Here is a 16,538-nt window from a genome sequence, read left to right on the forward strand (position 1 = left end):
TGACTTTCATGGACTCCAAATCATGAGTCACTCTGTGTGCGCTGCCATTGCCCTTCCCCCCCGCTACCCCAGCCCCCCTAAACTGAGTTCTGCTCTTGCTTTATACCTTAATGGGCAAATGGCCCAAAGCTAACTACTCTCTCCAATGTCTATGAAATAATTCAATGCCAATACTAACACAATTGTGGAGCGCAATTAAATTACTGTTAGGTGGGTCATTTGGGTCTTGGATAACTAGGTCTGACGAGAGAGTTCTATTGTCACTGCGTCCAAGTGTTAATTTATTCCTTTTTAATTACAATGTTGAGAGTTGGGCAGACATCCACTCTCTGACTGAGTTTATGTATCTTCTTAACTGTAGTTTGAATGCTCCTATGATGATGGGTATATTGGTACCAAATGGTGGTAGCGTGTGTGTGTGTGTGTGTGTGTGTGTGTGTGTGTGTGTGTGTGTGTTGTGTGTGTGTGTGTGTGTGTGTGTGTGTGTGTGTGTGTGTGTGTGTGTGTGTGTGTGTGTGTGTGTGTGTGTGTGTGTGTGTGTTTTGTGTGTGTGTGTGTGGGGTGTGTGTGGTTGTGTGTGTGTGTGTGTGTGTGTGTGTGTGTGTGCGCGCGCGTGCATGCGTTCATGTGTGTGTTTTAGAGGGGGGAAAATAGTATTATTGGTATGTCTGATATTGGTATCTCCAGATAAACACTTCACACTTTGACCACAGACAATCCAAATAATTGCATCTCTTTCTAGGAGTGTGTCAAATGTTCTGGTCAGAACACTCAGTCCTTATGGAATAATAGGAACACTGCATGTTTTCTATTCTCACATAACGTTACTGTATAGTATTACCTACATACAAGATCCAGACAGTCACTTCTTCTCCCAACTACAATATAAGTTTGTCAACACGCTGTCAATACTTTTTTAGAAAGATCCCCTGCCACAGGGATGTTGGGTTCCATGCTAATTCTGACAAATAATATCTCTATACTGCAATAGTACACATCATCCAGCCAAACCCAAAACCATGACATGTAATATTATCTTTTTTGCATTTCGTACAATATGAGTATAGTTTTTATCATTGTGGCACAATACATTCAGTATCTTTCATTGTGAATTGATATCACAACCTTTTACAAAGTTCTTTACGTATAGGCTGTAAAGATGTCAGTTCTATACTAGAGTATCCAATATTATTATATCTTCTGCTAAACAATACAGCATACTTTCCAAATAAGCTGCCGAGCTACCCCTGTACACTGTTCCTCTCTTGGACCCAGTGAGATCTGCACTGGTGGAACATGTGCTAGCTAGCTAGCCCAAAGGTGGCCTATAGCGCCAGATGGAATGGCAGAGCCACAAGCTGCTGTTTGCTGACCAAATGTTTGTCGCCCAGTTTGATCGAGGGCCCACTCTCTCTACTGTGTCTGCTGCTGTTGTCACACGGATCATAAGCCACCAGTCCTCACGGCTGCTCTCGCAGGCTCTCTACGTTTTCCTTGGACCCTTTTCCCCTCACCCTGTCTCCTCTCACCTCATCCCCTCATTCCTACAACACCCATTCTACAACCCCCCCTTCCAACCGCCACCCAACCTCACCTTCTCAATCCACTCTCGGATCATTTCAATTTGCATCCCGACTGCCCCGGATTCCCCCAGCCCAGTTAAAAGGCAGGCTATTTGTTGTGCTCTCGGTTAATGCCGAGCAGAGCTTTAAATACCCATATCAAATCTTGGAGGCTCAACAGATTCAGTTTTGCAAACCTGTATCGAACAGGGGTTCAATCCGTCAGCTTAGAAGTGTACACTCCTTAAGTTCTGTGATAAGGTAAAACCAATCACTGGATTAGGCCCTCTCTCTTCCAGACAGTGATGGTGGATTTCTGTATAGAGCATCTCTTGGTAGGAATGTAGTATGGGTTTATATACCTGGTGGGATAAAATTGTTCTGTTTAGATTTTTCTCAATGGTAAGAGATGTTACCATTGATGTTTTGTTTTTTTTCTTCAGTTTCTTAATTAAGGGTATACATTATAGGTATAATGTTACCATTGGTGTGTGTGATATACACTACATGACCAAAAGTATATGGACACCTGTTTGTCAAACATATCATTCTAAAATCATGGGTATTAATATGGAGGTTGGCACCCCCTTTGCTGTTATAACAGCTTCCACTCTTCTGGGAAGGCTTTCCACTAGACGTTGGAACATTGCGGCGGGGACTTGCTTCCATTCAGCCACAAGAACATTAGTGAGGTCGGGCGCTGATGTTGGGCAATTATGCCTGGCTCGCCATTCCAATTCAACCCAAAATGGTTCGATGGGGTTGAGGTCAGGGCTCTGTTCAGGCCAGTCAAGTTTTTCCACACTAATCTCCACAAAACATTTCTGTATGGACCTCGCTTTGTGCATGGGGGCATTGTCATGCTGAAACAGGAAAGGGCCTTCCACAAACTGTTGCCACGAAGTTGGAAGCACAGAATCATATAGAATGTCATTGTATGCTGTAGCGTTAAGATTTCCCTTCACTGGAAGTAAGGGGCCTAGCCTGAATCATGAAAAACAGCCCCAGACCATTATTCCTCCTCCACCAAACTTTACAGTTGGCACAATGCATTGGGGCAGGTAGCGTTCTCCTGGTATCCGACTGCCAGATGTTGAAGCATGATTCATCACTCCAGTGAACATGTTTCCACTGCTCCAGAGTTCAATGGCGGCAAGCTTTACACCACTCCAGCAGATGCTTGGCATTGGTTGGCATTGGTGCGGCTGCTCGACCATGGAAACCCATTTCATGAAGCTCCCAACAAACAGTTATTGTGCTGACGTTGCTTCCAAAGGCAGGTTGGAACTCGGTAGTGAGTGTTGCAACCGAGGACAGACGTTTTTTACACACTACGTGCTTCAGCACTCGGTGGGCCAGTTCTGTGAGCTTTTGTGGCCTACCACTTCCGCGAGCCATTGTTGCTCCTAGACATTTCCATTTCAAAATGACAGCAGCTCTAGCAGGGCAGAAATTTGACGAACTGACTGGTTGGAAAGGTGACATCCTATGACAGTGCCACGTTGAAAGTCACTGAGCTCTTCAGTAAGGTCATTCTACTGCCAATGTTTGTCTATGGAGATTGCATGGCTGTGTGCTTGATTTTATACACCTGTCAGGGTGTGGCTGAAATAGCTAAATCCACTAATTTGAAGGTGTGTCCACATAATTTTGTATATATAGTGTATCATGGCAATTGAGAATAAGATTTGATTAAGTAAGCTATCAGGTTTCAAAAAGGTGAGCAATTTTTTTTTGTATTCATCAAACAAAACTAGGTCACTGTCATAATTAATATCAGAGCCATTGCGAAACTAGCATCACATGCCCATGTGAGGCATTCAACAATAAACCACAGGCTTCTTATTTTGCTAGGATAACTTTACATGCCATATGGTGAATTCATAACTCATAAAAAGGAGGATTGCAAGAGTCCGATGCTAGAATGTTTTTGTGGTTATGTTCCAGCTGGTTTTGGGGAGATGTGGGAGGTTTTGTGAAAAGAGTGAGGTTGAGTCAAAACCCATGGCAGGTACATAAATAACTTTCCACTAAAATATACAACTTCGGTCTCTGCTGTCTCTGTTCCGAGAGTGTAGCAATACTATAATACTATCCCGGACCACATTGAATTGAATTGAAGAGGTAGCCATTTACTCACTCCAAGCTACAAACCAAATGATAAGTCTATTTTCCCTCACTTGAATTTTGGTTTCCACTTCGGTTTGCCAAAAAGCATTGTCTGGATCTCTAGCTCCCACTCTGTCGTTTAACGCTTGGTCTCACACTTAAAGCTTTGAGGCAACGTTTGTGGACAGCCCTAGATCCAACTGTCATATTCTTTTTAAGTTTTGGTTTTGCTCGAATGCAAAAAGATCAGTGCGATGATTGGTGATGAAAACTCATCTCACAGTTTTGACGACTTAAGTGTGAAAAGTGGAGAGGCTGCATATTTTAGTGGTCCGTACTTTTTAGTCCAAATTCAGCACAGTTATTGAACTTCATTTTACATCACGTTGCTTTTATACGCCATATTGTTACTCAGTAACTACATTGATAACAATAATGTAATTAAGCTATTGTACACAGCAAGTACAGATATAGTACATTAAACAATGATTGCATTGTAAAATGTGTTTATTCACATAGATGTATTATTTTAGGTACTGCAGACTGATATTGTGGTATCATATTATCACTAAAACATACAACCACATGGCATGTGAGCTATATAATCCATGTAATTAAATCAGCTTGGACTAAAAATGCTAGTTGAGCTCTCATAGGAAGATCAAAGGACAGTATGGCTGCAGACATTGCACTACCCACAACCCCTTGTGTTAGCTTCAGCTCCTCCATGACAGACAGCTTTGATATGCACATCTAGCTGTACTCCTTTACAGCCACTGTTATAATGCATTATACATATATCATAAGGCATTGTAATGGATGTAATAAGGCACTATATGCATGTACTTTATACAAAGTGTTACCAAAATGTCTGTTGTTTCGGGCATTCCATCTTCACTCACATTCATAATCTTCCAATCCATCCACTCTGATTTGAGCGCTCTTAATTGCACTCATTGATCGGTTAAAACACTCAGTGTAAGCCTCCATTTTCTCAACAAGCTCTCGGTATAATCCCTCTATTTGGCAGGAGAACAATGTCATTATTATTGTTATCTAAATCGATACATATGTAGGGGAGGAAGTTGTCATTAAAACAATGTCAAGTGTTTTGTATTTATTGTATGTACTATTACAGCAATACTGATTTAGTTGGAAGCTGCAGGTTTTCTAATGTAACTAGTGCATACTTGATACCAAATGGCACCCAGCAGTGCTTATAATACACCCTAATAAAGCCAATGTTTCTATGAAATAAATACCAGCTGCTTAATATGTTGCATACAAACAGATTTCCTGCCAGCTGATACCCGATTGCCAGACTTTAAGATTCTGAGTCGCTCAAATGTTTTCTCACGGGTGAGACCCGTTTCCAAGATGCATTTCCAAGACGCAAGAGGTGTTTCCACCCAGACATTGGGCGAACCAGGGCTTCCTCATGCCAAGTGAATATTATGATTGAATGTCTGCCTTTGTGGTGTGTGCGTGTGTGCATCTGTGTGTGTGTGCGTGGACGCCCAGAACACTACTTTTCCCAATTCTTAACGTTACTGTGGTGTCCCATACAGTCATGTGTTTCCTATAAAACGAGGGGAGTCTATTCAAGAAATGACATAATAAAAGTTTTAAAACGGTGCTGTAAGTACAGTGAGAGGGCAATGACTGATTGCGAACCAAGTAAATACCAATTAAATGCAGTCATTGAGTCTAGCCATGAGACGCCATAATAAATTACAATATATTTAATCACCAATTTGGAGTGGGAATTTGGGAGTTTTTGAACATTGTGAATGGGAAACTTTTTTTTTATTGTAAAGCGCGATAAACCGTTGACCTACAAACTTTCATGAGGATGTTTTAAATAATTTACTAGAAAACGGTTTTCCCTGGTATTCCTATGGTTCTAATTTAAACATTTCATTGCCATGTACTAAGTGTTGGAGTAGCATAGGTTATGATGAATATGTTTGAGACACTTTGAATCCAAACAGCAAAACTGGGGGTCCATTTTGGTTAAAAAAATGGGAAATCCCTTCACTGAAGTAGACCAACTAGCTGAATTAGACCTAAGATTATGTACACTGCCATGCAAAAGATTTCTAAGAGGTTTCTACAAGGGTGGTCTGTCACCGCTTGACCACTTGACTACTTTAGGTCACCTGTTTAGCAAAACAAGTTAGAGACTGGCGGCCTGAGTTGGTCTGGGTCCTCCCTTAGTCTAAAATCTAAATGCACACAGCTTTGTCCACCAACACCAACAGGCTTTGTGAGTACGGATTATGAAGCAAAATGGAGAGCAAAAATCACATAAGGTCGACCACTCCCAACCATTAGGTGGTTGTCTGACTAATCCAGGGATTACCTGAGATACCATCTCCCCCACTCCATGTTTCCTTGAAAACACAACAGAGTGACCACAGACAAACTCCCTAGCCTTGCCTATATCCTATAGGCACACATGAATCTTTAATATCTTTAATACGGTAAAAGAGTTAGCAGATGTATAATCATTATACGCCTGATGTCCACGCAGCCATCTGTGGCGCTCCCAGGTGGAGCAGTGCTTCCTGGGAGAGACATTCTTCTCATACAAACCGCATGGTGGCGTTAGGATACATGGCCTATTCCAGTCTGATAACCTTCACTTCCTTCTGCTCTTGTGGATGTACCTATAGTATCACACTTAATTTACAAAAATAATGTGACAGAAACTAGATGTAGGCTACAGAAGGCCTAATGGAGCTATCTTCATATTGCTTGTAGCTTTTTAAAATCTTATTAAAAGGGCATGAGAGGAAGTCTGGACATGCTGAGAAACAAGCGTCTGTTACTATCTCTACAACTACAATGTGTGCTTAAAGGCCAAATGTCAAATGATTTCTAGGTAACAATTAAGTACCTTACTGTAATAATTTTCCATTAAAGTGGTCAAAAATAAATAAAAATTGCTTTTTAGGTAAAAATATTTATCAAGAAAGTATTTTACTAAGACTGTCTGGGAGTGGTCTGAGCAGTGACGGGGAGAGATACGTAATCTGAAAATGAACTGTTATTGGCAGAGAGGTTTTGAACTCTCTTTGTTATTGGTATATCTTAACATATCGCCTGGTGATATTACCAGGCAAGCCAAAACTCCACCCATGCAAAACCTGCTGATTAGAAGTTGCTGTGTAGATGGTATTTTCAACCAGCAACTATGAGGAAAAAACACTGATCAAATTTCTTCATACTTTTACAGTGTTAGTTTCATAAGATATCTGCTGTTGTACAATATGATACAAAACATAGGAAAAACTTAAGTTTCACTAAACTGGGCCTTAATAAAAAGGCAATATTGTTTCAAAGTGGGTTCAAACAATGGGCCGGCCTCAGTACAACCCATTGCCCCACCCCTCCCAAAGATCCCCTGAGCCACCTGGTGATGTCGTCCAAACAGCAGATTAAGACGGGCTAATACCTAGCCCAACAAGTGTAGCTCCGGGCAAAGGATGGGCTACATAAATATACGTAAGAGGTGTCTGCTGTGCTGCAACTTGGGTGGACTACACCCCAAGGGCAATGTGTCTGGAAGCTACCATCAGAGTTATTGTTGGGAAGCATCACCACTTCCTGTTCTTCCTTATCTCTGATTCTCTAATTGTCAATGATGTACGGTCATGGATTGTCTGTGTAACATGAAGGCTGGGGGGAGGGATGCGAAGAATTATGCAATATATGAAGAATAGCCCGACTAGAAATAATATTGACTAATTACATATATTGATCTCTCCACTCTTCGGCTAATGTTGACCTGGGGCTGGTCTATATGGACCGTGCTCTTGTCAGTGTACTGCATGAGGGATGGGCTGTAGCTCCTAAAGCCTAAACATTTGCTTTACGGTCTGACAAACACATAACAAGAGTACTGCTTGTTTTGCCCAAAAGAGGGCCACAGACCCCAGTCAGCAGTGATCTCGGTGGGGTATAAGATTATTTGGGAGGATGGGGTGGGTGTCACTATGGTCACACCTGCACAAAATAGAAAATGATGGCTGCCATATGAGGTCATTCTCTCTGGTTTTTAATGTTTAATGAGACAGTGATTTGTTCATCAATGAATAAGGCTTATTATTGAGAGAGAGAGAAATTGCTACTCATGATGTCACAGAAATCCTAGCATTATCATTAGTGGAGATAAAGTATGTGTAGGAGGTGACATTGAAACACACGCAATCACACGCACATACACACACGGCTGTCCCATTGAGCCCCTTGATCCTTTAGGTGACAGGTCGCCTGATGGCACACAGCTGCACTCCCCCAGAAGCCTCTCTGCTCTACGCTCTTTGAGGAGAAAGGCTCAATATGTCTTTTTTTCTCTTCATTTAATTATTCCCTTCATCAGCTTGTGAAAGGAGCCCAAAGGCCAACCCAAGACACGCCATGAAATTAGTAAGGGAGACGTAAAGGGACAAACAGCGTGGCAGGCAAAGGGAAGATTGACAGTGATAGGAGGAGGGGGAGTGGGGAATCAGAGTGTCCTGTCTAATACACAAGTGGAGAAATGTCAGTGCTGTTGTGTGACAAACGATGTTGTCAGTGAGGGAATATTTCCCGGGTAAGAATATTTCAGCTGGCAGTCTGTTGAAAGAAAATGAGGTTATGACGCTCACTTACCATATTAAGCATTGACACGAATCAATCAGGACAGCTCCATTTTATTGGTAGTCTAATGCCTAAACATGAGCATGCAGTGTATGTCGAATGTGTGTATGTGCACGTGTGTGTGTGTGTGTGTGTGTGTGTGTGTGTGTGTGTGTGCGTGCGTGCGTGCGTGCGTGTGTATATATCTCTATGTGTGTGTGTGCGTATGTGCATATGTGTGTGTGTGCAGCGTGCGGCAGCCCCACCGATTATGAACATACATGATCTCCCGGTGAAAGACAATAATATTGGCATTAAACACCTCAAGAGCGGAGATGCCGGCAGTTTTTAATATATCTTAAATTATGTCAGGAAAAACACTGGAACATCACACAAAAGCCAGAGTCAGTGTATACTGCTATCTCATAAAGCTGCCTATCTCTCCAACAATATTGACATAAGGAGCAGGCAAGCAAATGTCAGCCCCTATAACATATGAAATACTTAACGTAACCAATTTTCACCTGTCAATCAGCAAAGGGAATAATGACAGACGGACCCGAAATCAATACGGCACAATTGAATTTTTAACTCCCAAGTACCAAACATGTTTCGTTCTGCACCATAAAAGACTGTGAAATGTCACAGTGCCAAGACCTGCCGGAGGATTTCTAAAGATGTATTTTATTTCACCACGCTGAAGTCTATTAGCAACATGGTTACTTCTGCTGCTAAGGGAAACAGTTTCCTTTAGGATAACTGGGTTTGTAGGTAAAACATTGCAACCCATGCCATTTTGGCTCCAATCAACTGTTAGAGCCCAGTGCAACATGTGAATTGTGTTTCAGTTATTGTCATGAAATGAAATATTTACTTATGTTGGCAATTCCCTCTACAGCCCAGGGTTCACTACCTGTACAGGCATTGAACGTGAATGTGAAACTTCTAATGGATTGAAATGCAATAGGAATGCACAACAATAGAAGTGCAATATGATATGAATTGATTATGACAATGGAATTATTACACAAATGTGTCTGTAGAGGAGTAGAAAAGTATGTTCCATCTTATATTTTCTCACAACATACACACACTTGCACGTGAGACATGCCAATAAACAAGGAGACTTTCCAACAGATACAATGTTCTGGTTTGTTTTCCATACGGTCCACACTACAGTATACCTTCATTATACACGAGAACGACATTAGTTGACGTGAGCATGCTAGTCTTTGTGTGCCACCTCGTTTAGAACATAGTGCACTCTGCCTCACATAATCAATAGGTGATCGGGGGGTACAACAGAGGCACCCATTACTGTCCCAGACGTTTGGAACATCAAACGGAGAGGGATGCTTTTGAAGAGTCGCTTTATCCTTGAAAGTTCTCTCAGAGACTGGAAGGAGATATTTAGACACTGATAGATGTGGTTTGGCCATCTCCAAGGTCCCTCCATGAACGGGATCGGATTTCACACCAGGCATTGTGGTTCTACAGTCCTGGTCACTGTTAAAGAAACAAAGTCAAACTTAGTACTGCGGACAAATAGTTTGTGATTGAGTAAATTGGGGTAATGTAACTGTCATGTATCCCCATCAACCCAACGATAACAAGATAGCTAACAGTGTGTGGTCAATACGATCCATTGTTACTCAACACAGACAGCTCCAAAAGTCTGGCACACAAGTATTGTACAAAGGGGATGGGCTCCCTATGAATCACAAGGGGAAGGTTTCTCTGTCTCTCTCGCTCTATCATCTCCTGCCATCTCCAGATGAGACCATTGGGATAGGGGCTTGTCCGGCCCAAAACAGCCCAGAGACGGGGGGGGGGGGCTCAGTCGGGCTCCAAATGGTGGCTGTTTTATGGGCCAGCAGCTGTGCTGGCAGTATTGATTACGGGTGACTGTTGATGGGCCGGGCAAATTTTTATGAAGTGAGGAATTCTGGTCCATATTGCTGGCGCCAAAATGGAAAGGGAGAGACCATGGGAGTAGGCTATTGCAGGAGGCTATCTGGGGCTGCTGGCGATCGCCTGTAGATATCAGGGTGCCAGTTCACATCCGTATTAGCCACAGTCTGCCATTATGTGATACGAGGCATGCAATAAAATGGTCTATTCAGAATGCAACTGGATATATTGTTAATGACCCATCCTTGAATTGACGTCTATACAGGTGCAGGGGATATGTCAGTGAGGTTTGTTAGAGTTCCTTATATAGGGTAATTGATAACTCTCAATAAAATGTCACTCGGGCCAATAATATCGTAAATGTTACATATCTGTGCAGCTGCACATTTGAAACCAGGGAAACACTGATTTACGAGCACACTGGCGAGATGCAGCTACGTTCCCTTCGATGCTGAGACCCCCTGGTCATCCAAACAGGTGGTCCAGAGTTGATATTGGAAAGGAGATAACAGAAATGAGGGGCCTGGAAAAGCGAGCTCACATGCAACACTATCCGCCATTGAACAGATGATAATTATTGTTGAATGGGAGTCTTATTGGATGCAAGCAGATCCATCATTCATTCCAAAAGTATGAGAAAGTATGTTTCGCTGACTATAAATCAATTCCATCCACTGTGTGTGCAGTGTAGTGTGGAGGGGGTGTTTGTGTGTTTTGCCAGGACACTAATTGTCAGTGTCAGTGACACAATAGCGAGGCTGGCGTCTGGCTTGACTGGAGTTATGCAGAATTTGTAGGTTGTTTTGTTGATCCCTCCCTGTCAGTGTCAAAAGAAAACCCATTAGTCATTGTAGCGACTACCTCTCTCTGATTCTAGYTTCCAAGAACCACCCTCAATTTTGGCTCAAATACAGTACAGTGTCTTTAATTAGAATGGGAGKGAAACACGCATAGAATGTAAATGGATGCCAAAAACAGGTAGAATATACAGTTGAAGTCAGAAGTTTACATACACTTAGGTKGGAGTCATTAAAACTCATTTTTCAACCACTCCACAAATTTCTTGTTAACAAAATATAGTTTTGGCAAGTCGGTTAGGACATCTACTTTGTGCATGACGCAAGTATTTTTTMCAACAATTGTTTACAGACAGATTATTTCACTTATAATTCACTGTATCACAAATCCAGTGKGTCAGAAGTTTACATACATTAAGTTGACTGTGCYTTTAACCAGCTTGGAAAATTCCAGAAAATGATGTCATGGGTTTAGAAGCTTCTGATAGGCTAATTGACATAATTTGAGTCAATTGGAGGTGTACCTGTGGATGTATTTCAAGGCCTACCTTCAAACTCAGTGCCCCTTTGCTTGACATCATGGGAAAATCAAAAGCCAAGACCTCAGAAAAAAAATTGTAGACCTCCACAAGTCTGGTTCATCCTTGGGAGCAATTTCCAAACGCCTGAAGGTACCACAATCATCTGTACAAACAATAGTAGGCAAGTGTGAACAACATGGAACCATGCAGCCGTCATACCGCTCAGGAAGGAGACGTGTTCTGTCTCCTAGAGATGAACTACCTTGGTGCGAAAAGTGCAAATCAATCCCAGAACAACAGCAAAGGACCTTGTGAAGATGCTGGAGGAAACAGGTACAAAGTATCTATATCCACAGTAAAACGAGTCCTATATCGACATAACCTGAAAGGTCGCTCAGCAAGTAAGAAGCCACTGCTCCAAAACCGCCATAAAAAAGCCAGACTACAGGTTGCAACTGCACATGGGGACAAAGATCGTACTTTTTGGAGAAATATCCTCTGGTCTGATGAAACAAAAATAGAACTGTTTAGCCATAATGACCATCGTTATGTTTGGAGGAAAAATAGGGACGCTCGCAAGACGAAGAACATCATCTCAACCGTGAAGCACGGGGGTGGCAGCATCATGTTTTGGGGGTGCTTTGCTGCAGGAGGGACTGGTGCACTTCACAAAGTAGATAGCATCACGAGGAAGGAAAATTATGTGGCTATAGTGAAGCAACATCTCAAGACATCCGTCAGGAAGTTAAAGCTTGGTCGCAAATGGGTCTTCCAAATGGACAATGACCCAAAGCATACTTCCAAAGTTGTGGCAAAATGGTCAAGGTATTGGAGTGTCCATCACAAAGCCTTGACCTCAATCCTATAGAAAATTTGTGGGCAGAACTGAAAAAGCGTGTGCGAGCAAGTGGGCCTACAAACCTGACTCAGTTACACCAGCTCTGACAGGAGGAATGGGACAAAATTCACCCAACTTGTTGTGGGAAGCTTGTGGAGGGCTACCCAAAACGTTTGACCCAAGTTAAACAATTTATAGGCAATGCTACCAAATACTAATTGAGTGTATGTAAACTTCTGACCCACTGGGAATGTGATGAAAGAAATATAWGCTGAAATAAATCATTCTCTCTACTATTATTCTGACATTTCAAATTCTTAAAATAAAATGGTGATCCTAACTGACCTAAGACAGGGTKTTTTACTCTGATTAAATGTCAGGRCTTGTGAAAAACTGAGTTTAAATGTATTTGGCCAAGTTGTATGTAAACTTCCGACTTCAACTGTACGTGGGYATCTCTCATTGGACAGTTTAGCTTTGCTATGCAAATGATCGATCATACTGGACCATCACTCGGATGATGGATAGTAGGAACATTGTCATATTTCTTTGTTTTCGATGTCGAATGTTACAGAGGGGGATAGCTAAAAACAGTAATAATCTGATGCTCACTTCCTTATATCCCACAGCATGTTGAGCCAATGGAAAGCTCAGGGGACAATGTTTTGATTTTTGTAACCAACGAGGTGCTTTTAACCTTTCAATTGATTTAGAGATGTCTGAACTAGATACAAGCACAACACTTGGAAAAAGCCAGTCAAAACATGTCAGAATAATATACCATGTAAGACAAATGTAGTGTTTTCAGTTATTTTGAGTTATTTGTATATGAGATCATACATGGCACACAGGAGGATTAGAAATAATATCTATGTCCAGAAAATATGCTAATTTCAGTCTGCCAGGTCCTGAATGTTACATAATATATCAACAGACAATGTTTCATATTGGCGTCTGCGGTTGTTTTTGAGAGTAAGGGCAATCATAAATATTATTAAAGAAAAAAGGGAGAAAGTGCAATGCAAGGGGAAAAATTTAGATAGTCTGCCCCTGGTCACYCTGTATCTACCAGGTGTGCCGCCAACTATTGCCTCGGACATTTGCTTTGACTTAGTAACATCTGGTTTGAATGAGCTTCCTCCTGGAGGAGGATGAAAAGGGAGGGTGCGGGTGTAATTGACCAACTGGAGCGGCATAACAGAAACTAACAGAGTAATTTCCATAAATTGACAATTTTGGTGAGATGTATATATTTATTTTTCTGACACAATATTTTCCAAACAAGTGTATTTCATATTTCATATTCAGCCTGCTGAGGAGTAACCACACAAGCACATTTCTCTAGGATAAGTCAGTTGTCAAGCCTCTACCTCAGGGCTGGCCCTAGCTTTTTACGGATTTTGTGTGGGGGCCCCCCACCTTGCAGGCATTTTTTTAGTGGTCCCCCTCTTGACGGCAGAGACCAAAATAGAATTTTAATAGAAATAGAAAATAGAAATTTCCTGCATTTCTACCCATTTTGCCATGGGGCGTAGAGAAAATGTTGTGGTTATGAAGCACATTTTCTGCAGTTCTACACATTTTACCATGGGGCGGAGAGAAAATGTTGCAGTTTTAAAACGAATTACATGCATTCATCCTACACATTTTGCCATCATATCATATCTGAGTGAGAGTGACTAACAAAACCAATATGAGCCCCCTGGAGGTCAGGGCCCCTGGTCACATGCCCTGGGTGCCTGGTAAATAATTTTTGATTCACTACAAGGCGTAGATAGCTGGCTAGACTAACTTACCGATAGAAAATGTGCGTTAACCCTCTCAAGGCTGTCAGCCCAGACGGCATCCTTAGCCGCGTCTTCAGAGCATGCGCAGACCAGCTGGCTGGAGTGTTTACTGACATATTCAATCTCTCCCTATCCCAGTCTGCTGTCCCCMCTTGCTTCAAGATGTCCACCATGCTTTGAGAGGCTAGTGATGGATCATATCACCTCTACCTTAACTGACACCCTAGACCCTCTTCAATTTACATACTGCCCCAATAGGTCCACAGACGCCGCAATCGCCATCACACTGCACACTGCCCTATCCCATCTGGACAAGAGGAATACCTATGCAAGAATGCTGTTCATTGACTACAGCTCAACACCCTAGTACCCTCCAAACTCGTCATTAAGCTCGAGACCCTGGGTCTCAACCCCGCCCTCTGTAACTGGGCCCTGGACTTTGTGATGGGCCGCCCCCAGGTGGTGAGGGTAGGAAACCACATCTCCACCAAGCTGATCCTCAACACTGAGGCCCCACAAGGGTGCGTTCTCAGTCCTCTCGTGTACTCCTTGTTCACCCATGACTGAGTGTCCATGCACGCCTCCAACTCAATCATCAAGTTTGCAGACGACACTACAGTGGTAGGCTTGATTACCAACACCGACGAGACAGCCTACAGGGGGGGGGGGTGAGGGCCCTCGGAGTGTGGTGTCAGGAAAATAAGCTCTCACTCAACGTCAACAAAACAAAGAAGATGATCGTGGACTTCAGGAAACAGCAGAGGGAGCATCCCCCCATCCACATCTAAGGGACAGTAGTGGAAAAGGTGGAAAGTTTTAAGTTCCTCGGCATACACATCATGGACAAACTGAAATGGTTCACCCACACAGACAGAGTGGTGAAGAAGGCGCAACAGCGCCTCTTCAACCTCAGGAGGCTGATGAAATGTGGCTTGTCACCTAAAAAACTCACAAACTTTTACAGATGCACAATCGAGAGCATCCTGTCGGGCTGTATCACCGCCTGGTACGGCAACTGCTCCGCCCACAACCGCAAAGCTTTCCAGAGGGTAGTGCGGTCTGCACAATGCATCACCGGGGGCATACTACCTGCCCTCCCGGATACCTACAGCAGCCGATGTCACAGGAATGCCMAAAAAATCATCAAGGACAACAACCACCCGAGCCACTGCCTGTTCACCCYGCTAGCCTCCAGAAGGCGAGGTCAGTACAGGTGCATCAAAGCTGTGACCGAGAGACTGAAAAACAGCTTCTATCTCAAGACCATCAGACTGTTAAACAGCCATCACTAACATAGAGTGGCTGCTGCCAACATACAGACTCAAATCTCTGGACACTTTATTCAATTTTATAAATGGATTTAATAAATGTATCACTAGTCACTTTAAATAACGGCACTTTAATAATGTTTACATACCTTACATTACTCATCTCATATGTATATACTGTATTCTATACTATCGACTGCATCTTGTCTATGCCGCACGACCATCGCTCGTCCATATATTTATATGTACATATTCTTATTCATCCCTTTACATTTGTGTGTATAAGGTAGTTGGTGTGAATTTGTTCGATTTCTTGTTAGATATTACTGCACAGTCGGAACTAGAAGCACAGCGCTACACTTGTATTAACATCTGCTAACCATGTGTATGTGACCAATAAAATTTGATTTGATTTGATTTAACTTGGCATTACGCATGGTGATCTTAGGCTTGTTTGCGGCTGCTCGGCCATGGAAACCCATTTCATGAAGATCCCAAACAAATAGTTTTTGTGCTGACGTTGCTTCCAGAGGCAGTTTGTAAGTCGGTTGTGAGTGTTGTAACCGAGGGCAGATGATTTTTACGCATCACGCACTTCAGCACTCGGTGGTCCCATTCTGTGAGCTTTTGTGGCCTACCACCTAGCGGCTTAGCCGGTGTTGCTCCTAGACTTTCCACTTCACAATAACAGAACTTAGAGTTGACATGGGCAGCTCTAGCAGGGCAGAAATCTGACGAACTGACTTGTTGGAAAGGTGGCATCCTATGACGGTGCCACGTTGAAAGTCACTGAGCTCTTCAGTAAGGCCATTCTCCTGCCAATGTTTGTCTTTGGAGATTGCATGGCTGTGTGCTTGATTTTATACACCTGTCAGCAACGGGTGTGGCTGAATTAGCCGAATCCACTCATTTGAAGGTGTGTCCACATACATACATATACAGTACCAGTCAAAATTTTGGACACACCTACTCATTCCAGGGTTTTCCTATATGTTTACTATTTTCAACATTAGAATAATAGTGAAGACATCAAAACTATGAAATAACGCATATGGAATCATGTAGTAACCAAAAAAGTGTTAAACAAATCAAAATATATTTTAGATTTTAGATTCTTCAGAG

This window comes from Salvelinus sp. IW2-2015, linkage group LG8 (genome assembly GCF_002910315.2).
Source record: "Salvelinus sp. IW2-2015 linkage group LG8, ASM291031v2, whole genome shotgun sequence".
In the NCBI taxonomy this organism is placed as follows: Eukaryota; Metazoa; Chordata; class Actinopteri; order Salmoniformes; family Salmonidae; genus Salvelinus; species Salvelinus sp. IW2-2015.